The sequence below is a fragment of the Corvus brachyrhynchos genome, unplaced genomic scaffold (assembly GCF_000691975.1).
Source record: "Corvus brachyrhynchos isolate BGI_N302 unplaced genomic scaffold, ASM69197v1 scaffold278, whole genome shotgun sequence".
Taxonomy (NCBI): domain Eukaryota; kingdom Metazoa; phylum Chordata; class Aves; order Passeriformes; family Corvidae; genus Corvus; species Corvus brachyrhynchos.
In genome coordinates this window covers 75,619-82,013 of record NW_008239299.1, presented here as the reverse complement: position 1 = coordinate 82,013, position 6,395 = coordinate 75,619, and positions in this window count along the sequence as shown.

Genomic DNA, 6,395 nt, shown 5'->3' with positions numbered 1-6,395 from the left:
GGAAAGAGAAAGGGATGGAGAAAGGGGAGGGAGGAAGAGAGAAAGAGAAAGAAAGCAAGAGAGAGAGAAAGCAAGAGAGAAAGAAAGCAAGAGAGAGAGAAAGAAAGCAAGAAAGCAAGAAAGAGAAAGAAAGAAAGAGAGAGAAAGAGAGAGAAAGAGAGAAAGAAAGAAAGAGCGAGAAAGAGAGAGAGAAAGAGAGAAAGAAAGAAAGAGAGAAAGAAAGAAAGAGAAAGAAAGAGAGAAAGAAAGAAAGAAAGAAAGAAAGAAAGAAAGAAAGAAAGAAAGAAAGAAAGAAAGAAAGAAAGAAAGAAAGAAAGAAAGAAAGAAAGAAAGAAAGAAAAAGAAAGAGAAAGAAAGAAAGAAAGAAAGAAAGAAAGAAAGAAAGAAAGAAAGAAAGAAAGAAAGAAAGAAAGAAAGAAAGAAAGAAAGAAAGAAAGAGAAAGAAAGAAAGAGAGAGAAAGCCTTCTCTCTTGAAGTTCTCGGCAGGAAAAGGCGGAGGATGTATGCGGGAGGATGTGTGCGGGATGAGGGGTGCGGGACAGGGATAAAGGGATTACTGGGAGTGGACTCAGTCCTGCACCATCTCACAGCCCTCACCGGGCTTTGCTTCGGCCCTTCCGATGCTCCACGAGCCGATTGCAAAGAAACTCCTTTATCTCATCCCAAATCCCATTCCCAGCCCCGGGGCAGTTTCGGGGATGGCTCTTTAGCTCTGTGCCCTGGGGCTGGTCAGGTGTTGGCCGTGCCTTGGCGTGTCCCTCCCACAGCCACGTTTCCTATGGAAAACCCCTCATCCCCTCCGGGGACCTCTCCCACACTCCCGCAATGGGACGGGCTCACCCCAGGCCAATCCCAAACCATTTCTTCTCTCCCAGTCCCTTTCCCCACTCCCAGCTGTACCCGGGCCGTTGTTGGAGGTTTTCTCCAAGATTCCCTCGTCTTTGGGAGATCCTTGTTCGGATCGGATTCGGGCTGGGCTCTGGGAAGTTGTGGAGAAGGACTGGGAGAGAAGAAATGATTCATTTCATCGTGGTGTGAGGGGGGAGTGCTCCCAAAACGGGAGGAGAAGGGGCTTGGTGGGTTCTGCTCTCACATCCCTCGACGCTGATGCACCTCCAGCACCCTCAGCCGGGTCATCCCTGATTTATCCCGTAATTTTCATCCCAGTGTGCTAAATGAGACACTGAGGAGGGGCTGCCCCCGAGGGACCGGGCAGGGTGTGAGGAGGGAGCCTGGCACCGGCAGGGGAGCAAAGCCAGCCTGGTGCCAAATCCCAGCTCCTCAGTTTGCACCGAAACCTCGGCCAGGTGCCCCTGTCAGGGCCGGGTGTGGCCCCTCCAGAACTCAGCCAGGCTGGAGCTGCTCCTGGAGCTGTTCTGGAGCTGTGCTTGGAGCTGTGCCTGGAGCTGTTCCTGGATCTGTTCAGGAGCTGTTCAGGAGCTGTTCCTGGAGCTGTGCCTGGAGCTGTGCTGGGAGCTGTTCCTGGAGCTGTTCCTGGAGCTGTGCCTGGAGCTGTGCTGGGAGCTGTTCCTGGAGCTGTTCCTGGAGCTGTGCCTGGAGCTGTGCTGGGAGCTGTTCCTGGAGCTGTTCCTGGAGCTGTGCCTGGAGCTGTGCTGGGAGCTGTTCCTGGAGCTGTTCCTGGAGCTGTGCCTGGAGCTGTGCTGGGAGCTGTTCCTGGAGCTGTTCCTGGAGCTGTGCCTGGAGCTGTGCTGGGAGCTGTTCCTGGAGCTGTTCCTGGAGCTGTGCCTGGAGCTGTGCTGGGAGCTGTTCCTGGAGCTGTTCCTGGAGCTGTGCCTGGAGCTGTGCTGGGAGCTGTTCCTGGAGCTGTTCCTGGAGCTGTGCCTGGAGCTGTGCTGGGAGCTGTTCCTGGAGCTGTTCCTGGAGCTGTGCCTGGAGCTGTGCTGGGAGCTGTTCCTGGAGCTGTTCCTGGAGCTGTGCCTGGAGCTGTGCTGGGAGCTGTTCCTGGAGCTGTTCCTGGAGCTGTGCCTGGAGCTGTGCTGGGAGCTGTTCCTGGAGCTGTTCCTGGAGCTGTGCCTGGAGCTGTGCTGGGAGCTGTTCCTGGCCTGTTCAGGAGCTGTGCCTGGAGCTGTTCAGGAGCTGTGCTTGGAGCTGTTCAGGAGCTGTTCCTGGAGCTTTGTCAGGAGCTGTTCCTGGAGCTGTGCTTGGAGCTGTTCCTGAAGCTGTTCAGGAGCTGTTCAGGAGCTGTGCCTGGAGCTGTTCAGGAGCTGTGCTTGGAGCTGTTCAGGAGCTGTTCCTGGAGCTTTGTCAGGAGCTGTTCCTGGAGCTGTGCTTGGAGCTGTTCCTGAAGCTGTTCAGGAGCTGTTCAGGAGCTGTGCCTGGAGCTGTTCAGGAGCTGTGCTTGGAGCTTTGTGGCTGTTCAGGAGTTGTTCAGGGGCTGTGTCTGGAGCTGTTCCTGGAGCTGTGCCTGGAGCTGTTCAGGAGCTGTGCCTGGAGCTGTTCAGGAGCTGTGCTTGGAGCTGTTCAGGAGCTGTTCCTGGAGCTTTGTCAGGAGCTGTTCCTGGAGCTGTGCTTGGAGCTGTTCCTGAAGCTGTTCAGGAGCTGTTCAGGAGCTGTGCCTGGAGCTGTTCAGGAGCTGTGCTTGGAGCTGTTTAGGAGCTGTTCCTGGAGCTGTTCTGGAGCTGTTCAGGAGCTGTTCCTGGAGCTGTGCTTGGAGCTGTTCCTGAAGCTGTTCAGGAGCTGTTCAGGAGCTGTGCCTGGAGCTGTTCAGGAGCTGTGCTTGGAGCTGTTCAGGAGCTGTGCCTGTAGCTGTGCTTGGAGCTGTTCAGGAGCTGTTCCTGGAGCTGTGCTTGGAGCTGTTCCTGGAGCTTTGTCTGGAGCTGTGCTTGGAGCTGTTCCCGGGGCTTTTCCTGGAGCCGATTTGGATCCATCGCAGCCTCGGCGGTTCCCGCACCTTCCTCAGGCAGGAAAAGCACTCACACCGCCCTGCCCCGGAGCCCTCACCGGTGACTTTCGACCCTTCGCCGTTCGCACCTCGTTCACAGGAAACCCTTCCTTTGCGCCTTGGCTTTTCAGGGGAACGTTTGGGGCGGAAATCGCCCTCCCCTTGTTCCAAGATTCCCTCCTCTTTGGGAGATCCTTGTTCGGGCTGGGCTCTGGGAAGTTGTGGAGAGGGACCGGGCTCTCAGAAATGATTCATTTCATCGCGGTGTGAGGGGGGAGTGCTCCCAAAACCGGAGGAGAAGAGGTTTCTTCTCCCCGTTCCTGCCCGGCCGTGCCTCCCTCTCCCTTTCCTGCTTCCCAAATCCCTTCCCTGCCTCCCATCCCTCCCAGCCCCGGCCCCTGTCGGGTAGCTGCTCATCCACTCGATTAGCGCCGTCTCCCTGTTTCCCGAGGCTGTTTGTGTTAGTGGAGTGCTTTCTAATTTAATCAAGCTGAAGACGCAGTTCCAGGGCTTGTTTGCCCAGCACGCCGGCCCCGCTCCCTGATTAATTCACGGGGCGTCACATGCGCTGTTCTGCCTTGTTTGTCACTGCTGCCATCGTGCCCTGCTCCGTTCCCGCGCTCCAGGTGCGCCGGGCCTGGAAAACGCTCGGGATGGGGATGGGGACACCAAAAACCCCCGGGACGGGGATGGGAATGGGGACACCGAGCTGCACCCAATCCCCTGGGATGGGGATGGGATGGGGACACCGAGCTGCACCCAAACCCCTGGGATCGGGACAGGGACACCAAAAACCCTCAGGGATAGGGATGGAGATGGGGACACCGAGCTGCACCCAAACCCCCGGGATGGGGCGGGGGCACTGAGCTGCACCCAAACCCCCCGGAATGGGGACACCAAGCTGCACCCAATCCTCAGGATGGGGATGGGGACACCAAGCAGCACCCAATCCCTTGGGATCAGGACGGGGATGGGGATGGGGGCAGGGGCACCAAGCTGCACCCAAAGCCCCTGGAATGGGGACACCAAGCTGCACCCAATCTCTGGGATGGGGATGGGGACACCGAGCAGCACCCAAACCCCTGGGATCGGGATCAGGATCAGGATGGGGATGGGGATGGGGATGGGAGCACCAAGCTACACCCAAACCCCCCGGAATGGGGACACCAAGCTGCACCCAATCCCCAGGATGGGGGCACCAAGGTGCACCCAAATCCCGGGATGGGGATGGGGGCACCGAGCTGCACCCAAACCCTGGGATGGTGATGGAGATGGGGATGGGGATGGGGACACCGAGCTGCACCCAAACCCTGGGATGGGGACACCAAGGTGTGCCCAAACCCCCGGGACAGGGATGGGGACACCGAGCTGCACCCAAACCCCCAGGATGGGGCTGTTTGGTGGGGCCGATCCCCACCTTCATCTGCTGGGGTGGCCCTGAGCAGTGTCATTGGTGTAAAAGAAAGGGAATATGGGATCCTCAGCCCACATTCCCACACTGCAAGGAGCCAGCGTGCCTGAAGTTCTTGGTGTCTCCCTGTGAGCTCTTCGTGTCCCTCTGGGTCAGTGAGGTCAGCCCAAAACGGGCAGCTGGGTGTTTTGAAATGTGAAACTCTCCCAAAAAAAGGGAGAAAATGTTCAGTTTCTTTAGTTTTAGCTTAAAAAGTTTTTAAATCTCAGTTTCCCACTGCCAGAGGGCAGGGATGGATGGGATGTTGGGCAGGAATTGTTCCCTGTGAGGGTGGGCAGGCCCTGGCACAGGGTGCCCAGAGCAGCTGTGGCTGCCCCTGGATCCCTGGCAGTGCCCAAGGCCAGGTTGGACATTGGGGCTGGGAGCACCCTGGGACAGTGGGAGGTGTCCCTGCCCATGGCAGGGGTGGCACTGGATGGGCTCTGAGGTTCCTTCCAACCCAAAGCACTCCAGGATTCGGTGATTCCCAAACCGTTCCAGCCAGACTCTGCCTGGCTCTCAGCGCCTGTGGGATGCAGCCGTGCTCCTTTCCTTCTCCAGCTCAAACCGGGAGTGAAACGTCACCGCTCCGATTCTGGGACATTTTGTGGGAGTCTCAACAGCGCTGGGACAGAGCCGGGTCCTTTCCCCACTGGGCTGATTCCCACCAAAGTCGGATTTTGCACAAGCAGGGCCTGGCCTGAGGCGCTGACAGGAATTTCCAGGGGCTCTCTGCTGGTTCAGCCATTTCCATGACCCATTTGCACCCCTTACCTGGCTCTGGGGCCAAATATTCCCCACAAAACTGGGGCATCCGGCTCTGGCTGTGCCTCGGCTCCCTGCTGGGGACAGCAGTGGCTTTTTGCAGGAATCGCCGCTGGGGAGCTCCTCCTGGAAAAACCGGGATAAATTTCCCGAAACAGCCATGCTGGGGCACTGTGGGAATTGTGTCCTTGTCCATGGGCACCGCTCTGCTGGGCTGGGAATCTGGGGAACCCCTTTGGATGTCAAATCCTCTATAAAACAGGGATCAGCAGCATTCCCAGCGGTCCAGGGGGAGCAGAGGGATGACACCGCATGGATGGAGTTCCTCATTCACTGGGAGGTTCCTCCTGCAGGTTCTGTGCCTGGGAGCTGGAAAAGTTCAGGAAAATATTCCCTCACCGAACAGATGAGGTTGGAAAACCAGGGTGTAACTTCAGGAATAACTTGGGATGGTTGGAATTACCGTGCCCAAAACAACGGGGTGGGGAGGGAACGGGTTAATGTTTTTAGGGAAAGGAGGTGTGGGATCCATAGGGCTCCCGGCAGGGATGGGATGGGATGGGATGGGATGGGATGGGATGGGATGGGATGGGATGGGATGGGATGGGTGACCTGCTCTCCCTAAGGAAAGCAGGGAAAAGCTCTGGATTCTCCACGAGGGCTGCGAGGTTGGGGTGAGAAAAGGGGGGTGGAAAAGGAACGGGAGAAGGGTGGAGGGGCAGCCGGAGCTGCGGCCGCTTGGATTTCAGTTCTCTCAGGGAAAAGCGGAGCCCTGAACTATTTTCCCAGGCCGTGAGGAGGAGCCGCAGCTGGTTCCCCCCAGCCGGGACTCAGGCAGGGGCTGAAGCGGTGCCAAACCTCGGTGCTCCCGATGAAATCGGGTGCTGGGGAAGGCTCCAGGCGGGCTCTCCGTGGCTGGAGCAGAAAGACTGAATCTGCCCCTCCTCATCCTCAGGGCACAGGGAGGGACCGAGGGGCGCTGGGAGCCGGCAGGGACAGGGGTCGGCCGGGAATGGGTGAGGGAGCGGATCCCAAGGGGCAGGATCACAACCTGGCTGGGTGCCCCGTGCCCTCCAAGGGGCTCAAAACGCCCCAGCTGGGAAAAGAACCCAGGCGGGTCCCGTTTTAGGGCCCAAAGCAGCAGGAGAGGTGAGGATTTCACCTCTTTCTTTCCTCCTTCCGTGCTCGGCCTCTGCCCCTCAGCATGGAACGGAATCCCGGCTCCAGGAGCCGCTTTTCTGCTCGAAGCTGCTCCCTCCTCCCCAGCCCTGGGCGAGG